Below are 21267 nucleotides of genomic sequence, written 5' to 3'. Positions count from 1 at the left end.
TTGCAAATTTTCCTGATATTTATGAAAAACATAATTTGTTTGCTCACTAGCACCGCCTAGCGGTGGAATTTTGAATCTTTAATCCTATTATCGGTTAGTCCTTGACCAGCCAAACAACTTTGCCGAAGACACCAACTTTCTAAGTAATCAGGATCATGAGATATATGAGGTTGAAATTTCGTTAGTGTCACATCTATTTGTCTGTGATTTATGTGATATCTTAGACAAGCAAGTACTTTCATACTCCTGTGGTACACACAGTATTGCACTGGAAGCACGACTGAGTGCGCTCTCAACACGAATTTTTGTGTGCACATTTTCTGCGCGCACAAAATGTGCACGCAGAAACTGAAAAAAAAAACATGTTTGTTCTAACATTTGTTTGAGCACTCATTTTGAGGGTGCCACGATGGATGCCAGAGAGTGAGCGGGTGGTTTGTGTGTGAAAAAAGTTGCGTAGTTCACCCTCGCTCGTCAAAAGTCGAGTGTAGAGTTTATGTTTTCTCTTCTCACGTTTCGCACTGAGGACTGAGGAGCATGCCATCTCTGATTCCTTGTAAGAACAGCCTATGGGTTGAAGAAGGATGAATCATAGATCGGAATATTCTCATTTGAAATTCCAATCATTAAAGCGATTAAATAAAGCCAAACAGCCTATTAATTAGAAAAGGACAAATCTCTGGATATTATAGGGGTGATTTTGTCCATTCGGCCTTTTGTCCATTCGACCTTTTGTCCATTCGACCTTTTGTCCTTCGACCTTTTGTTCTTCGACCATTTGTCCTTCGACCTTCTGTCCCAAAGCCTCACAGTCCGCATTCCGACAGACAGAAAACGACACCGATGGAAATTGACCCATCACTACGCTCGAACAGAATTTATAATCACGATGTGGAGCAGGAAAACGTAGACGAAACAGAGGACCATGATACTGACGTTGAAGACGAGGTTGACGAGCAAGGTGTAAATTTTCAAATAGCCCTCGCTCAGGGATCGTCGACCTAAACGCGATTAACGGACTCCCCTACGTAATACTTAACATTTTCGGCAAAGACTCAAAAATTCTTGTTGACAGTGGATCAAACAAAAACTTCATCTCTCCCAGTCTAATCCCAAAATCAAAACAAGTAAAATGTAAAACTATCAAAATTTCCAATAGTTCAGGACGGCACGCTTCGGATAAAAAAATCATCACGACCATTTTTGGCCTCAAACAAAAAGTAACCTTCTATCTCCTTAACTTTCACAACTTTTTCGATGGAATTCTTGGATTTGAAACCCTTTCCGATTTCGAAGCGCTAATTGACGTGAACAACCAAAAAATAATCCTCCCACACAAGACTGTAGAAATGAAAATAAGGAAGTTGGGCCCATCGCAAATAACACTGACAGAAAATTCAACGACATGCATTAAACTCCCTGTTTCACAGAGTAATGGCAACGTTTATCTTCCAAACGATATAAAAATCGACAACGCAGTAATACCTTCTGGCTTGTATCATGCTGAAAAAGGATTTGTGAACGCTCCGATAAGAAATTTTGGCAAACCTGTTACCTTTCATTGGACAAAGCCAGCAAAAACCATTCAAGTAACAGAAATAAACAATTTGAACTCTCATCAATCTTATCAAGCGCCTCACATATCCTCTTCTGAATTAGAAAAAATGATTAGAATCCAACACCTCAATATTGAAGAAAAATCGGCATTACTTAAAATCCTTTCAAAAAATTCAAAAATCCTTCATAACGAGTCTGAAAAGTTGTCCTGCACTTCTGCAATTCAACATCGAATTAAAACTGTGGATGATATCCCAGTCCATACAAAAACATACCGATATCCCCATGTCCACAAAGCCGAAGTGGAAAAACAAATCGACGAAATGTTGGAAGACGGTATAATTCAAAATTCTATCTCCCCCTGGACATCTCCAATCTGGATTGTCCCAAAGAAACTTGATGCCAGCGGAAAAAAGAAATGGCGTGTTGTAATAGACTATCGAAAATTAAATGAGAAGACAGTTAACGATAAATTCCCTATTCCGCGCATTGAGGAAATTCTGGACAGACTTGGTCGTAGTACTTACTTCACTACATTAGATCTAAAATCTGGATTTCACCAGATTGAGGTGCACCCAAAAGATAGGCCGAAAACAGCTTTCAGTACAGAAAAAGAACATTTCGAATTTGTCCGCATGCCTTTCGGACTAAAAAACGCGCCAGCCACCTTTCAGCGCGTAATGAACCACATTCATGGAAATCTAATTGGAAATTGTTGTCTGGTTTATCTAGATGATATAATTATATTTGGCAACTCGTTACAACAACACATTGATAATTTGAATAAAGTTCTCCAAAAACTTGCTCAAGCTAATCTTAAGATTCTGCTCGACAAATGCGAGTTTTTACAAAGGCAATGCGAATTTTTAGGTCATATTGTAACTCAAGAAGGCATTAAACCAAATCCAAATAAAATTGACAAAATTATTAATTGGCCGATTCCGAAAACCGTCACTCAAATTAAAGGATTCCTGGGGTTACTTGGATACTACAGGAAATTTATTCGAGATTTTGCCAAATTAACAAAACCCCTAACCAAGTGTCTGAAAAAAGATTCGAAAATTGTTCACAACGAGGAATTCGTTAATTGCTTCAATGATTGTAAACAATTACTAACGAGCGATCCCATTCTTAAGTACCCCGATTTCGACAAAAAAATCATTCTAGAAACAGATGCAAGTGACTTTGCTTTAGGAGTCGTCTTGTCTCAGAAGTTTGAAGATGGCAAAGAACACCCCATTGCATATGCATCTAGAACATTGAATAGTGCTGAATGCAACTACTCTGCTACTGAAAAAGATATGTTGGCCATTGTATGGGCAACAAAACACTTTAGGCCTTATATTTAAGGGACCATTTTTGAAGTTCGAACGGACCACAAACCACTTGTTTGGCTCCGACAGAAAAATGATTTGAATAAGAGACTTCTTCATTGGAAGCTAGCTCTTGAGGAACTTGAATTCGAAAATAAATATAAGAAAGGTACCCTCAACGCGAATGCAGATGCACTCTCTCGGATTAATCCAGATCCAGAAAGTAATACGGAAGTAAACGCCAACTCTACAAGCAGCGACGACATGACACAACACTCCGCGGACACCGACGATAACGATTTTATACCATCGACAGAAAGACCCCTTAACAACTTTGCAAATCAGATTGTTTTAGAAGAAACAGACGAAGACAGCCGCGAATCCTTGACTCCATTTAAAAACTTCCACAGAATAACTATAAAGAAGGTACATTTTGGTCCAGCAGTCCTGATCAATATTCTTAAGGAATACGCTTCGACGAAATGCGCTACCGGTCTTTATTGTAGCGAAAGTATCCTTAATAGGTTGCAAACTATTTATAAAACTTACTTTTCAAGAGCAAAATCATTAAAAATTTTCTGGACACAAAGATTGTTAGAAGACGTAACAGATGAGCTTGAACAGGACCTGATCATCAAACGGCAACATAACGCGAACCACAGAGGTATCATTGAGACAAAGGCACACATCTCAAGAAGGTACTTTTTCCCAGGAATGAAGACCAAAATTTCAAAGTTTATCAACATCTGCAAACTTTGTCAAAAGGCTAAGTATGAAAAGCGACCATATAAACAAAAATTCCACGTAGAACTAATTGCACTAATTGCACCTTTTTTGTCTTCTTTCCCTTCTTCTCCTGTCATTTCAGCTCGAAGATGACACACAAACACCCGATACTTTTTTGTCTTACAATTATGATGTTTTTCAATCCTATTTACTCTGCTTACTTGGAAATCCTTGAACTTAATGAAAATCCCGGTATAGTTGCGTTCAAGACTAATTCAGTCTTTATAAAAGAAGGATCTCACACACTATTCCATAGATTTAATTTATTTTCCTTTACCGTCGTTCTCAAGCAGTATGAATCCATTATTTTGAGCATTGAAGAAAACCCAAAGATAGCAGAACTAGTTAAAATTCTTAAACAAAAGCAGAGTCAGGCTTATTTTATCCTTGAAAATTTAACCGCTAGAAGTAGAAAAACAAAACGATCTCTTAATTTTCTTGGGTCTACCTTAAAAATGATTACAGGGAATCTCGATAATGAAGATTTGTTCAAAATAGAAAACCAACTTGAAATTCTTAAAAATTCAAATAACCTTCTAATAACAGAGAATAATGAACAAATTCAAATTAATAAATTGTTTGAGGAAAGGATTAACAATATTACTAAACAAGCTTATAGACAGTCTAGGGAAATAGATAGCATCATTGAACAGACAAGACTGAGCTTAGACAGACCTGTCGAATGGGAACATCTCCTACACCTACACAACATCATCTTCAACATCGACATGATCAACCAGCAGCTGTCTACAATTTTCGAGGCCATTCAGTTGTCCAAGTTGGGTTTAATTTCAAAGGCTTTCTTACAACCATCAGAGCTAGAATTTGCAACGAATCTGTTGGAGTCACAAGGCGTTGTGATTAACAGCTATGACCAAGTTTATGAGTTTTTGGAACCCATAGCATTCCACAATAACTCAGACGTAATCCTACTCATAAAAATTCCTAAATTCAGGCAAGGAGAATTTGTGCAACTCCAAATAGAAGCCATTCCACGACAGTTTAAAATCATACCGATAAATGCAACAAAAGCCATTGTTGGTAACAATGAGTCTTACCTAATTTCCCATCCATGCATGAACATCGAGCATAGCATCATCTGCGACGTCCAGAACTTGTTTAACACTTCAAATGACGGATGCTTACATGAGTTACTAAGAGGAAATACGGGTAACTGTACCTTCATTAGATCTCCAATGAAACCTGACACAAAGGAAATCGAGAATCTCGGACTGTTAGTTAAAAACTCTGTTGATCCTACTTCGATGCAAAACAGTTGTGGATATGGTCCGAGGAATTTAACAGGAACGTTTCTCATATCATTTAGAGATTGTTCCATCACCCTCAACGGAAAAACCTTTACCAGCAAAACATTCAGAGGAGAATCCAAACCTGTCATCTTACCCCTACATTCAGTTAGCGTAGATGAGTCACAGACAGAACCAGAATCCATTGACTATATGGAGCAACTGCACATTAGGAATCGTCATAAGCTGGAGCACTTAGAAACAGCAAACAAAAGGACTAAAGTGCTCAACATAGTAGGAATATTTCTCATCACATGCTTCGTAGCAGTAATTTTCGCTTTTCTTACGAGAGAAGTTCGTAAACTCAAAATGAAGCTGACAATACGGATCCCTGCAAACAATGCGTTGGAAAGCTCTCAAACAATATTGAACCGATCTGACTTGGTTTGATCACCGCGATACTTTATATGCTTAGTTAGATTGGCTTTTTTCGGTGAAATGATCAACAAACAGCATTATTTGCGTAACGCGTTTCGGTCTACTACTCTTCGACCATCATCAGACGCATTCAGCTGATTTACTTCACAATTACGTCAGACGATTAATACTAATTAATTAATATTGAACCGAGACGGTTCAAACTAAGGCGGGGGAAGTTATGGACATCCCTAAGCTCTACCCACGATCTACGGTCTCTACCATCGTGGACTAGATGCTGACCAGGCACTTGGCAAACCGCCATGAACACCAACACTTGGCGACAACGAACATCAACCCTTGGCGACAACGAACTTTGGACGACGAGCATACAGTTGCTGACAACGCAGTAAGCAATCCACCATGAGGACCGACCGTTGGCAACATCGAAGCCCCAAGCGACGCGTGTCAATGCCCCTGGAACGGCAACGGTCACCAATACTTCGATCGACGCAATCCAGGCCAACATCATCCGATGGCCTTTCGCTGATGCCAGCAAGATTCTCATCGAGCCCCACCGGAGGACGCAGGTGCGCCCTCAGCCGAGGTGGTCGAGGCCAGTCAGTCGGTAGGAAACATTGAGTACGAGCAGTTAGAAGTTCTAAGTGAAGTCTGATAGAAAAGTGTGGCCTTCAGCCGTAGGGAAGACTTATGTAGCAAGTTCTAAGTGAAGTCTGATAGAAAAGTGTGGCCTTCAGCCGTAGGAAAGACTTATGTAGCAAGTGAAAAGTGAATGATTAATAAAATTCGAGACTTAGTGTTCATAAATGAAGAAAAAGATTTCTTTTTAAATAGTCAGATGTGAAGTCCCGCATATTAGTATATATCCATGAGCCCTGCCTGTGGAAAAAGTTTCATAAAAGTCTGAGATCCTTCGGCTCAATTTGTACGGTAATAAAAAAAATCCTCTAAATTAAAAAGTAAAAAATGATTGCATTCAGGAACATGAATGTATTGTAGTAAAATTGAATTAAACACTGAATGTACTACAATTTCGCTAACATTGGAAATAAATTAAGTCTTAAGTTACATGGATTGAAATAGTAATAACAATAATAAGATTACAAAGGCCGTAGCAAGGGGGTACTAAGTTGTACAAAACCACCTCAACACTCCGAAAAGCCAAAAAATAGTTTATTTGTTTTCTTTAAAAATAATTGCAATCACTGTAACAAACAAATTAAACACCACCCCATCAGCGCCAGGGTGAGTGTTTTGAGTCTACCAAAATGGCTCCCCTCATTGTGGAAGAACACACTTAATTGCTGCACCGCAAACCTTTGGGGCTGTTTTAATTATTCATTAAATTCAATTTAATTTGGTACGCGTAGCAAATTTTACGAGCCAAATCCGTATTCCCACTGACGCCGATTGCCGGAAGTTACAACAGCTTTCCGCATAACCCCTGCCTAACTTTGTTTGCGCAAAATGGGAGAAGGCGCATCAGTCGTCTGGTGATAGATAGAACACGGCCTAGGGGCATATGCGCGCGGCGGGTGTAATGTGTGCGGATGCGATGGGACTGGAAAATGAACACCTTAATTGTTTGCGCGTCATAATTTATGCAGAATTTAATTACCCGCGTTTTTTAGGGATTATGACATGGCTGTCGTCGTTGATGAAATGTTCTAATGGAGTTGTTAGACGCCTAGGCGTGAAAATTTGGTTAAGCCGGTGGCATTGAGGGTTAATTAATGATGAGATGATTTAGGATTTACGATAGTACAAGGCTGCTAATCTACGATGTCGTCGAGAAGGACAACACCATCAATCATATGGTTCTACAAGATTTGTGGTGTACATAGAAATAATGAAATTGAGAAATGTATTACAAAGCAAAGCAAGCAAAGCAAAGTTAACCGTACACATCGTAGTTGCTACTCCGTGATTGACCAGAACAATCGAAGTTGCACAGAGATCCAATGAATGGTGCTTGGGACTTGTTACACACTCTCAATGTGCACAATTCGAGAGTTCAATATTTTAAAGTCAATAATGGTGCCGGCCACGTCCATACGGTCATCGGGAAAGAGAAGGAATGTTAGCTCGACAACCGTTGTTACTAGAAACCGTGGAATCCACAGAATCCCCACAGTTGTCTCGGGAAGGAGTATTTGTTAGTTGGGTAGGGTAGGGTGTAGATCTTGGAGCCACCTTTGGTAGGTGATATGATCCACTAGTTATATGGAAATACACGACACGGTCTTCATCCCGATTATGATTTATTTGGTCGCGATAGTAAGGGTAATGCACATACGTCAACGATCGTTCTATATTAAACGCGTCACCGCATTGATCGTTTACACTAACGTGAAAACCGACTTTCCCACGAAAGTTCTCGCGTGCTTCTGATTCCGCATTCAATATTCGCGTCCCCATCTCCCTACCGAGAAAACCGACCGACTCACGAAAATAGTCGCGCGTTTCTCACAGTATTGAACTTAGAGTATACGGAGAATAAGCTTTCAAGCTTAGATAGCTATTTTCGAAATTATGTATTTACTAAGAGTAGTTCCATGTGTTACCTGTGACCGACAGCCGTTGAGTTCGAAAACATGAAGGGAAAAAATACAGTAGAGCGGATTTTTTTCGGCTTTCCATACAAGGCTGTTGATTTGAAATCGATTTTTGTTCTATTTTTAAGCAAAGTTGCTCTCTTCATACATCTCTATTTCCGTAACCAATGCTCCGATTGAGCTGAAATTTTCAGTGTAACTGGCCAACATCTAATGTTTCAAATGTACGTTGAAAAAGAATTTTTTAATTGATTTTTTCTTACTGAAAAAATACAAATCTTCATTATATTTTGGAAATTTTGCTCAAATTTAAGGAGATTGGCCTATATATTCACCAAGATCTCGAATCAGACTAATTTGATGCAAAACTTATGTTCAGATGATCGAAACATATTATATTCAGCTTTCAATTTATGCAAAAAGATTGAAAACTCGTTGACTGCAACGCAAACTTTTGTTTATTAGTAAATTCCATATTTTTGAAAACTGTAGAGCTAGATTTTTAGGAAAAACTCAAAAACTGTTCTACTTAAAATTTTTCGAAGCACGACATTCATATCAGAACATAATTATGCATAAAAAATTTTGATTGTTAATTGAAGTTCATGACTTTCGTTTTTTTGTAAACTTGTGTTATTTTTCATTTGTTCAATGATTGTTGTGAACTGCAATTACTTTCTTCAAACATTTTTATCGCTTCAATATTAGGCCAGCACCAGAGCTACATGAATTGTTTGCAAATGTTACTAGACTCCAGGAGTTTTCATGAGAACGCATTGGCGAAATTTCCCCAACTCCTTCTAGGATGTAAAGAAAAAAATCGGAATGATCTCACCCAGTTCTCCCAGATCCCCATCGCAATTGCCCCAAACACGCGTCATTTTTCACTTTTTCCATCGAACAATGCAACGTGACCGAGATCCCCATCGCAACTCCCTTATCGACTCACCGTTTCGCAGCCCGAAAAGTTTACTTTGCATCAAAAAAATAGTTATAAAAATTTGAATAAGGACGTTGTGAATTTACTGAATAACTTTTTTCTTAGATTTTTTGGCTAAGTTTGGCTAAGGCAGTTCAAATCATGTTCAAAGTTTCTTTGATTTATTATCCTTTGAATGAAACGTAGATTCTTGAAATCGGACGTTAATTGGCTGAGATATGGGTTGAAAAAATGATATGCTTTTTAGGGAGTGACCCCAAACTTTTGATCAAAAGTGCATGGTGTAAAAAACGCATATCGTTTTGCTTTTATCGCTTCGCAAAAACCCCATACCGCATATGTACCTTAACCACATATCTTTACATAGCCAATAAGATCATCCTTGGCACGTGTAAATACTTCAGTTGTTTACAAATCCATCTCAAACATCCAAGTGTTATTTCCACTGTGGACCCCCTGTCTAATCACTGTTTTTTGTAATAGTAGCTTTGGTTCGTGGATGCATAATAAATGGTAAGCGAATTTTTGATCCTAGACCATTCGAACAGCTAATCAATATCAGTGTAAAAAATATATTTATTGAGGTCGATCAATATATTATTATATGCTACGTATAGTGAGTTTTCTTTATTTAGGTTGTTTTGCATTTTTGCACACAAATTTAGAAAGCAACAGTTTAAACTACATGAAAATATATGGGCATTGCATAATTTTTGTACCAATTTACAAAATTGATTCGAATTAATAAAAGTATACTTTGTCAAGAGATTCAATGTCAGATTTAGAATCTATCTTGGTGATTCCTTGGAAAAAAATAGTCAAAACGTTGTTGTACAGCATATTGTTTGAAGGCGTTGACGAATGACGAAAATATCGACAATTTTTAATTTTTAGCCCAAAAAGTGTTACTCAAGCTTGGTTGTAATGAAAACACCTCTGAAATGAACTTTCATATGTATAGTTCTGATCAACGTTTGCCTTTTTCATAACTGATTGAAGGAATAATACCCAAGTAACTTTTTCAGTTGTATGCTGTCCATCTAACTAACATGCCTTTTCTTGTAAACCAATATCCTTAGTTTACCAATCTGGAAAGCCTTTTTTGCGCAAGGTTGTCTACGATAACGAGAAGGCATCCACTAAAAGCAATCCTGCTTGAGTGATTTCCTAGATATCGGGGGTGTCTTTGACAACGTGCTTTTCAATGCTATATTGGAACCAACATCTCTACTCGTGACAAATATCAATTAGAAAAGTGATGGTTTGTGGATGCCTCCAAGGGAGACTCTTGTAGCCACTTTTGTGGAATCTCATAGCAGATACGCTATAGAAGCAACTCGATAAAAGTGGGTTTCCTAGACAGCATCCATGATGGACGTTAAATTGAGTCAATTAGTTTCAATTCAGTCATGGAATGTTTACGTACGTTAATGATTTACGTGTTAATTTGTATTTTTTTTAAATAGTATAGTTGCCAAGACAAGCTAAAAAAAATAACCGAATTTAGCTAAATCGGCTTCCGGCACTCACACGATCCAGCCACGCCTACGTGACTGATATTGTTGTTCTTTGCGACACAGGCTCTCGTCGACGACACGGCAAAGTCCAAAAACAGAATCGAATTTCCCGGGAAACTTACCACACCGATAAAAGCAGTGATGGCCAGTGCGCAAAACTGCCTAAAGGTTTTGGAGAAAGTGTTCAGTTCATTACCATATTTGTTTTGTTTGCCTTGCTAATACCATGACTATTTTTGACATAGCATTTGGAACGGTGTCATAGCTGTAGGAGCACAATGTGTGGCGGTTGAAGATGAACCAAGAGCTTTTTGCACTCCACAGCGAATTTAGTATCCAGAAATTAACCAAAACTGGAAGGATACAGTGGGCAGAGCATATTATAAGTATGATGGACAACAAACTTGATGCTTGCCACAGATCTAGTCGGCACAAAAACACGTGGATTGAACTTGTAATTGTGAAACAAAAAATGTGATTCATTTGGAGCATGCCAAGGACAGCTTGAAGCGCGCTGTTCCATATCCATCAATACGAGAGAAAGAGGATGTGCATATTTTTGGTCCATTCATCATTCTGTACACAATCCAATCGAGTCAGATTCGTACAGTCATATACTGAATGATCGGATAACAGTCGAAAAGACTCTGGTTTTGATCAATGCGATTTAAGAGGTTATTTAAATTCCCTCAATCCGCTTTCAACTCAACCGACCATGGGTCCTGAGCCGAGTGAACATGAACACGTCGAACGAAAACTATCCCACCTCTTCATATCCACCTAGCATATGCACATCCGATCGAATCAATTGAGACTAAATGAATGCGGTGTGATGTGACAACGAAAGAAAAAAAAACTGCTGGTAGAAACGTTTCCCTTTGCATAAGAGATAATCGAAATCCGATTATACGATTTGCGACAGAGTGCTTCGGTTGCGGTGGTGGATGTATGTGAAGTGCCCACTATACGAGGAAGTGCCAGGATGGAGAGACAAGTGCGATAAACGCTCGAATCTGTCCGCAACCTGGAGTTGTCGGTGTTGTTTTTTATATGGCAGCCTAGGGTTGTTGAAATTTTGCCTTGGATCAGCTTCGTAATCCTTTAATCGCACTCAGGATTCAATTATCATATTTTCCTTTGACCAGTGAGTGGTGTCAATTTATGCGAGGGCCGTGTGTTTGGTCAATTGTAGTTGAAGCTGAAATTTAATTGTTTTTTTTTTTGGGAAAATGTGATTTTGCATTATTATCGCTTGCAGCGTAGTTCGTTCCACATGGATTAATCAACATTTTCATATACATAACAAATGAAATCAAGAAGAGTGAACAACTTTACGGTCAACTCTGGCGGTCTTCAACTTTTCTGGTTCGACTCCCGACCAACTCAATCCCCGTCTGAACCACCGATCGACGACTTTTTTCAGAAAAACCTAGAGCCCACAATAAGAATATGAGCCGTGTGCGAAGGATGTTTCAATTTTCTTATATTGAATGTCTTCTAAAATGCATTATCAGTGATTTATCAGAATGTGATTGCAGAGATTCTATTAGGTACATATTACATAGTCGTTTTGACCTCTACTGCAATGATTGAGACAGAAGAACAGTTTCCTTTTAGTTAATGAAATATCTGTTGCTATCACTGCAGCAGAAACGGTCCAAGGCGCCAACGCGTATGGAACTCATCTAGCGGTCTTCAACACTTCTGGTTCGACTCCCGACTCGGCAGCAAAAAAAAATAATGGTTAAAACATTCATGTGTGGGAGCATTAGTACCGTCGATAACAAGACGGTGCTAAAAATAGATTGTTGTTTTGGTTTTACGTGTTGCACGTATTAAGCATGTGCAAATGCAAATGTATAAAGTCTGTATCCGTAATAATCGGGACACAGAAGTACGGCTGTAGCTCTGTAATAAATCGGTAAAATTGGCCAAATAATTGACTGAGAACACTTTGGTGTATGTTCATTATTTGTGCCAAATTTCATAAAATTCAATTTCATAAAGATCGATTGACTGTGGATGAAAAACAAACAGACGTGGTTTTAAGCATTTTGTACAATCATGACCAATTTTCATTCGCATAACAGATGGTTATTTTACACCTCAATTCAAAGTTTTGTGATGATAATTATGAAATTTCGTTAGCAGTTATGATACTTATTGAGACACTTTCTTACAAAATTTCATCAACTTTGATCAATTGGTTTAAAAGCTACTGGTGTTGATAGGGGTGAGTGTTAGTGAAAATGTTTCGTGTTTTTCATGTGCGATGTTTGCCTATTCATAACTTTCGAATTTCTCTGCCAATTTTCATGAAATTTTCACAGAAGGTAGTTGATTATGTTTGCAATATTTGATGATTATTGGTATGGTACTTTCAATAGTACAATCAAAACAATAAAGGGTGCTGACTAATTGCTGTCTGACGGGCTAAACTCACGTTCAGTCCCAATACATATTTCGACTATAAAATTCTAGATAGTGCATCGATTTTTTTGAAACTTTGCCTATGCAACAAATGTAGATTGAGAGGTTTGTGTTTAAAATTTCAGCCATTTCCTTTGCCAAATTCAAAAGTTACAGCACTGACAAGCAAAACTAGGTGCTGTACAAAATTCAATAGTGCACATTCGACTCTTTCATTGCTACAACAAACAGTACTGCACCGATTCACATGAAAATTTGTAGGTGAAATGAACACTTCTTAAGATCTTATAAGGCCAAATTCGAACAATTTTAATGTATATATTGCAGAGTTACAGCTGTATTTCTGTGTCCCGATTATTGCAGATACAGGCTTTAGTACATCCATTTTTGTTCCTTTAGCAATGGCTGTCAACGTGCTGCAATATGTGGCACTAATTTGATTTTAGTGGGGCCCTTTTCGACTTTAATATTGCTTCAATGAGATGTTTGAAGTAATACAGCATTATATTCACAATTTTAAACATCAATATATGCTAAAATTGATGCACTTATATGTATAAGGCTTCGTGGTTACTTGGGCGGGATATTCTACATGAAGTAAGAAAGATTCTGGTAAAGGCATAATTATCCAATAGCCAACTCCGGATTCAATGAACCGAATGCAATGAAATTTTGAGCGTTTATCTATATATATAAAAATGAATTTCTGTCTGTCTGTCTGTCTGTCTGTCTGTCTGTCTGTCTGTCTGTCTGTCTGTCTGTCTGTCTGACCGTTATGCATTTGGAAACTACTGAACCGATCGGTGTGAAATTTTTTGTGTGGGTATTTTGGGGACCGGAGAAGGTTATTAGCCTGGTGTGAGACCTTTCCGGTCACTGGAACGGGGGGCTCCCATACAAATGACTTCGCCGGGGACGTCCCTATGGAGCTGCATGTCAAAAAACACAGTAGGCAGGCAGTACGACGTTTGCCGGGACAGCTAGTCTATATATAAAAATGAATTTCTGTCTGTCTGTCTGTTTGACTCTTATGGATTCGGAAACTACTGAACCGATCGGCGTGAAATTTTGTATGTGGATGCTGCTGGGGCCGGAGAAGGTTCTTAGCTTGGTGTGAGACCTCTCCAGTCTCTGGAACGGGGGGCTTCCATACAGGTGACTTTGCGGGGAACGTCCCTATAGAGCTGTATGCCAAAAAACACAGTAGGCAGGCAGTACGACGTTAGCCGGGACAGCTAATTTCTTTTTTTTTTCCTGTATTAACTAGATAAGGGACAGCTAGTGACTTATATAATGAACTTCAAAAAACTTTTGACTTAACTTAAACTTATTAACACACAAGAAAATTATAACGATAAGATTATGTTTCTAATAAAACGCCAAATTTTGCCAAAACTTCAACATCGCTTCAAAACTTAAGATGTTATACTCATAAAATTGATTCTTGAGCTCGGCAGAAAATATTGCTGATCTAGATCGGCAACATACGATTTTGCCGGTATCTTGGCAATCAGCATTGGTTTACTGATATTTACCAAACAACTTTGCCGAGATATCAGCAAAAGATTTGAATTTTTCAAAGACTGGCAGAATTATTTGCTGAGAGTGTCAGTGAACAAAGAAAATACTGAAAACAGTTAACTTTTTTACCAAGATCTCGGCAATGATACAATGCATCGTCGAATTTCGCCAAAAGAGCTGTCAGTTTTGATTTCACCATTGGGACAACCTTTTTCCAGAGCTATGAAAGTGGAAGAACCAAATCTTTAATTACCGAATTAATTTGTGATAAAAAAAAACTGCTGTCTTCAGCAATCAGTTAGAGGATACGTAAAACTGTAAGAATAAAAAATGTAGGAGAATTAGGGGCATAATGGACACCCGGGGCGAAATGGACACCCCTGTTTTTGCCGAAACCGTTGACTTTTATGTAAAACTTTTAATACACAAGTGTAAAGGAACAAGGCATTGTTCTGTTTTTCAAAAGTTCCATTTATATTCCTCCAAAATAACCCAAATAGCATTGAAATCGAAATATGTTTTTCATATGGCGGAATTCTTATAATTTCTCAGCAGCAGCAAATAAGGTATTACGAGTGTTGGAGTGTGTCCACCATAAAAACAAGTGAATTGTTACATTGTCTATATGTATACGCAGATTTATCAATGGATGAAGTATTTTATTTCGGGGTGAAATGAACACTGGCAATTTCGAATGGATATACGCGCATTCCATACTGTTAGGCGTTTTAGAGAGCTTGGAAATAATCAATCCGATTATTTTAGCCTAAATTTTATTTAATTAACTTAGATGTTATGTAAACACGTCTAAGATGGAGTATTGTATCTGTGGTATTGATCTCCGTAGGCAAATTACTTAACTGGTCGATGTAATCAAAGATATAGCTTCAAATATGCAGGGGTGTCCATTATGCCCCGATGGGTGTCCAATTCGCCCCGTACCATTCCTGCCATCCCTTAAAAACACGCGGTTCACATTTCATTATTTCTTCACGATAAAGACATTCTACCTGCTCACAGAAAAAAAATATGTAATTAAAATTCAGCGAGAAATCATGCACATAAAGGGAATGCTAGAGTTAGTGCACTTTTACATGAAATAAAATGTAAAATTACATTACCATCGTGTAAATTTCCGCCAACCATCTCGTAAATCATCATGGACTCCAACCGGTTACGCGACTATTGGCAGAAATTTACACGAACGTAACGTAATTTTACATGATATCTCATGTAAATATGCACTAACTCTAGCATTCCCTTTATGTGCATGATTTTTCGCTGAATTTTACATGAATATTTTTTTCTGTGCTGTTAACTGTTTGGAATACGAAGGAAACAAACTAAAGTTGTAAGCCAACTAATAATATGTTAAGTTTTTCTCTGTTATATAGGCCTAACGTATTCTTTTGCTTAGAGTGTCCATTAGTCCATTATGTCCCGAATCCCCCTACGTAAGTTATAAGAATGTTTACTCTATACTTTTTTTTTTGCAGAACGAATGAAGTTGCTTCGGGGAAGTCCGTTCGCACCGTGCTTGACCTGGTACCATTATTAGCCAATGATTGGCGGATCCCGGTGTGTGATAACAATGAAATGATAAATTTAACAATTCACGCTTTAGTCCAGTAATACCAATATGCTTTTACTTTTCTTAAATTTTCCTTGAATCTGCTAATTTTCATCCTTTTTTATCTTTTTCTCTTCGCAAAACAAGCAACCAAAACAAACCAAAAGTGCCGAGACTCAGTAATTCGGTTTACTGAGAATCTCGGCAAAAAAGTGACAGCTGCCTATTTCGGGATTGCCGATATCCCGGCAAAATCATGTTTTGCTAAGATGATTGCCGAACACTCGGCTGTTCCCAAATAACATTCCATAAGCAATCGGAATAGAAGTATTAAAGCTATAGCATGACAACTTTCAGTATGCAATCTACGAATTACTCCGTTAGGGTAGAAGGGTATAATGCGCCCCACCGGGGCAAAACGCCCCCCTTTGTATTCAAGCGATTCAAGCGCTTTTCACATGCGTGATCGATTGGAAATCTTGAATATTGAAGAATAATTGCCTTCTAGCTGATCCGTTAGTTGATTGCTGCAGGAAAGCAATAAAAATATCAAAAAGTCTAAAATCGAGACTTATGCGTAATATTTTACCTCTTGTAAGCTGTCTTCTTTTTAAACGAAGCTAGTTCTGTTCGCTTGTGTTATTTTGCAACTTTTTTACAGTTGAACACTTGTTAAAAGACCCACCTAGGATATGCATGTGGTGGAATATCCCCTGGAACAGTTTTATTACGGGGCTTGACGTCTTTATTTTGATGGGGCGTATTGCACCGTTTGTTTTGAAAAGGCAAATTTTGGAACGTTTTCGAAAATCGTTCCAAAGCTTCCATAGTCGCCCCTCCAAAGGCAAAGATCGCATGCAACACTTCACTGACTTTAGGAACAATGATTTGCAGTGGACAATAGATGGAATAAGGCGCCAGTTTTAGATTTATTGCCATTTCTGCTTAAGGGGGCATATTATACCTGTTTACCCTACCACGCAACGCAACGCGCAACGCAAGATGATTGCCGAACACTCGGCTGTGCCATTCTCGGCAACTCGTTTGCCGAGATTCGGCAATGAAACTAAGTGTGTAAGTTAAAAATGGTCCAATTTACTACACACTTAATTTTGAGTACCGTGTTCGGTACTTTTTTGACGAAATCATAACAGCTGAATACAGCAATAATAGATTGTTTACCTTTTGCACCCGTTTCTGACAGTTGGTTTACTGAGCCTTAGCAAAATCGATTACCGAAACTACCGAAATCGTTCTGCTGTTCTATTTTCGTCAAAAAAGTACCGACCAGACAATACAGGATTGAGTGTGTAAAATCCATATAATAAATTAAATCGCTATAACTATTATTCTTGTAAACAATTTTAAGTTAAGTCAAACGTTTTTCAAAGCTCTTTAAATAAATGTGTGCTCAAATTTTACAGCATTCGGTTCATTGTATCCGGAGGTATAACAGCCCAAAGTTTTTTTTTTAATTCTTAATCACTTAACCTAATTTACAGCTCTTTTTTTTTCACTAGGGCACTACGTGAGCGATTCTAATTGGCTTTTTTAACGGTGTTGAGATAATTCGATATTCTGAATCTGCATGTCAAACTGAGCCGAAATCCAAATTTTCATCAATTTTGGAACCCTGGAACTTATTCAAAAATCAATTTGAAGTTTGTATGGGAGCGATTCGTCGAATCACCTCTCGTCGCAGTTTGTACTGGGCGGAGCTGTCAAACAGTTGCTCAGCTGTCAAAAAGTGATTTCAAAAAATCTCTTTGAAATATATTTTAGGTAGCAAAACAAAGTTCTAAAAATCTGAAAAAAATCATAGTGGCTCAGAAAAAGGTGCTCTTTCGTATAGAATCAAAAAATCAATACACTTTTCAAAATTTAAAAACCCAATTGAACGTTGCATATATACTTTGTTGGGGAACCAACATATTTTGGACACGGCACGAGCCAATATTTTTTGGACACTTACAGCAAAAACAAATGGAAGTGTCCAAAATATATTGGCGTAACGCTGTGTCCAAAATACGTTAATTCCCCTACTGCGTCTAAATGTATTCTATTCTCATTTTACAATATCGAGCTGGCGCCTTTGTGCTGCTTTCACTTTTCTACCCTGTCCACAGTAGAATATGATGAGCACGATGATGCTGATGTGTGACTGCTGTTCCTTTTTCAGTCCAATTGGGGGTCGTCCATTATGAGCTGCGGTTCGCCGATTCCAAATTCCGCGTCCGTTAGAGCTATATGCTCCGAAGAGGGCCAGGTGTCAGCCGCTCTCGGGGGGAAGAGCAACTGGCGAAAAATTTCAAGTGCCTGGGCAGGGATCAAACCCATGACCATCCGCTTATGAAGCGAACGTGTGGACCACTGCGCCACGGGCCAAAGTTGGCTATCGGATAATTACGCCATTTAATAGAATATTTCTAATTTTATGTAGAATAGTCCATTCTTTCCCAAATTTGGGCCATTGATAGAGAACTAGTTCATCAACTCACAGTAAAAATTTGATTTCTTATGCACTTTTCGAAAAGTTACAGCTAGTTAAATTACAGCGAACGCTATGTCCAAAGAAAAGTATTATGAAAGGTGAATGTACTCCAAATGTTTTTCGCTAGGATCGAAGATTTAGACCTCTAGTTTCAGAATCTGTGAGAATAATTCATCTTGGGTATTTTAAATTTTTGATTTTTTTTTTCAATTTTCCCATATAAAAATGGGGAAAAATTCACTTTTAGGTAAATTTCATCCCATATAAAAATGTATGGGAAAAAAACCCAAGACCGCAAACAACCGCACTTATTCTGAATCTAGAGGTCCAAAAATACGGTTCTAGCGAATAAACTTTGAAGTACACTCAATTTTCATAAAATTTTCCTTTGGACATAGCTTGCAGCGTTTTTTTATAGGTTTTGGAACTAATAAAACGTTGTTGAAAATAAAAAAAATCATTTGCTCTTGTAGATTCAGAACACACAAAAAAAGAAACCTCCAGGTTTGACCCAAAAGTATTGATGGTTTGAAGTGGCGCAAAAGCCTCAATTTTAAATTTTCTTGTAAATAAAATGTTTTCAAAAACTTTCAAAATGTTCAATAAATATCATTCAATAAATAAATATATGGTTTTGGATGAAAAAGAAAGGAAGGAGACAATGTAGTTCCCACCCCTTGTGATTCAATATGCTTATCATTGAAACACGCAATTTCAGTATTCCTGCAGTTGTAACGCAATATGAAGCAATAAATACAGTTGACATTACACTGGTGAAAATGCTTTGACATCCATGTGCACAACAGAACATGCGCTCGATGAACCAATTGAGATTTGAATAATGAAAAGAAATCCACGTACTCCGGTGAGACTCGAACTCACGACTCCCAATTGTGCACATGGATATCAAAGCATTTTCAACAATGTAATTTCCCACATGGCTTGGTTAGCCAAAGCAAAATCACGAAATTGACATACAGTTGACATGTCAGTACAGAATATAAAATATCAATGAAATATAATAAAAAAATGATGTCATTCTTTTTTTATGGAAAACAAAAACAAATGTCAAGGAATCTTTAAACATAAAACTATTTATCAATTACCTGTTGTGAGTTGAAATGGAAAATCCTAATCCAATCGAGCGTTAGAGCTAGAGCTGTCTGAAAATTATTATTTTAAACCTTTTCAGATGATGCACGAAGAGGATAGCACTTTATAGGATTTCACAGATTTGAATTAATCACAATTTCATTGGTTTAGCAGTTGAATTTTATCGCACACTTTATTCACAGAGCCACTAGCTATCGCTGCTTACTTATACCCATAGCTATCCCAAACAGTTGTCGATATTACCCGCTGTTGAAATTTTGTATCGCTATACACCATCAACGCCATATGCTACGACGATTTCACTGAATAACTTCTACCACTTGCAATGGACCATCATTTTTTTCTTAGTCAGCTGTAGATGCCGGGGGCAATCAGAAAATTACCGACGAGAAACAAGAAAAATAAAATTGAATGAAATTCTACATGGAAATTCTGCATACAAAAAGCTATCAAAACTTTTCAACACGAGCTGTGCAACTTTTATCACAAAGGAAAAGCTTTTCACTAAAAAAGCGAAAAATGCTGGCTGAATATCACTGGAAACTCAACGCCGCCAGCTCGAATGATCCGAACAAATAAGCTAGCAATGAAACTTTAAACGATGACATAACGATTCCTCGTCCGCATTATTGATAGCTCCACAAGCCAAGTCAATCACTAATGTCATAGCTTTTATTGACTTATGCGTATCACACAGTACTAGATGACTAGTGCGTAGACTACAAATGCCTCTTTGTCTTCTCAAGGGACGATAACTCTCAACTGCATGCCAACGTTAATCTCACGATTTAACACCAACAGGAGTTCATCACAAATGCAATAGATTCCGATTCCCCTCCACTTTCTCTTACTTGGCAGTTCTCACATACATCCGGTTCACATCTAAATGTTATGATTCACTATATACACATGATGTCAAAGCATCTAGCAACAGAGCCACTATACCACTTTGAGGCTTTGTCCTTTCCGGAGGGCTTTTCCCGATGCGTGTTATCCAATCAACGGTTCAACGACAACTGACAACAGCTGAAACCACCGATGACCCTTTAGACTGTAATGTATACCCATATCCTTTCGCCGACTCCTCTGCTCCCAATTTTCCGCGCCCAATCCTCCCCCACAAAAAATATGACTCACGTGCCATTCCCGGAATACTTCCCCATAACGCAGTTGGCGACACGATTCGCACTGACCATCAATCTACTGACCCTGCCTTTCTGGCGTCAGTGTACTTTAAATTAAAACATTAATATAGGTAGGAATCCATCGTCCTTGCCGGGACGTGATTTGAATTCGATTCCTGTTGTCACCCAAAAGAAAAGTCCCAATTTTCAGCGCATGCGCCCCCAAGTAAGCTCACGAAGTTTCCCGAACACCTACCAACACATGAGAGCTATCACCGGAATGGTTCATGAAAACAGTACACAATGCTGTCTGAGGCATAGAATTTGTGGCTAGGATACAAACGCACTTCTGTTCTCCATTCTTTCGTATCGCATCACATCCCTGTGGCTGTGGTAGCCGGTGGCAGCGGTATGGCGGGCCGGTTTCGTTGTTGTTTGGATTTTCCCAAGATTTGGCTCCATGATACATATAAACGGAAAGTCATAACACGATGTTTCCCACCGACGCGTCGGCCCGTCAGACAATGTTAACCTATACGAACGTTTCGACACATTCAAACAAAGTCCGTATGCAGCAACACGGAATACTATCCGAGTAAGGAATAGAATTGGACAAAATACAAAATCATTTATAATATGGTTTACTTCTGATTGATTTGGTTAGC

At 38.2% G+C, this 21267-nt stretch overlaps 1 protein-coding gene across 4 annotated transcripts in view; it reads right to left on the bottom strand.

The window, feature by feature from the left end:
• The window catches only part of LOC109400046 (uncharacterized protein CG3556), a 128340-nt gene extending 107534 nt beyond the window's left edge, over nt 1-20806 (bottom strand). The window contains exons 1-2 of one of the 4 annotated variants that reach the window (XM_062859171.1): nt 20330-20806; nt 19472-19830 (exon numbers count right to left, since the gene is read on the bottom strand). The gene's annotated coding sequence lies outside the window, so the exon portion shown is untranslated. Of the gene's footprint in view, nt 1-19471 lie in introns of all 4 variants that reach the window. The other 3 variants (XM_062859172.1, XM_062859173.1, XM_062859170.1) reach the window with 3 other exon arrangements.
• Between the last annotated feature and the right edge of the window lie 461 nt (nt 20807-21267).

The sequence above is a fragment of the Aedes albopictus genome, chromosome 3 (genome assembly GCF_035046485.1).
Source record: "Aedes albopictus strain Foshan chromosome 3, AalbF5, whole genome shotgun sequence".
Taxonomy (NCBI): domain Eukaryota; kingdom Metazoa; phylum Arthropoda; class Insecta; order Diptera; family Culicidae; genus Aedes; species Aedes albopictus.
Note: the sequence above shows the minus strand (reverse complement) of the source record. Positions and strands in the feature narration are given on the sequence as shown.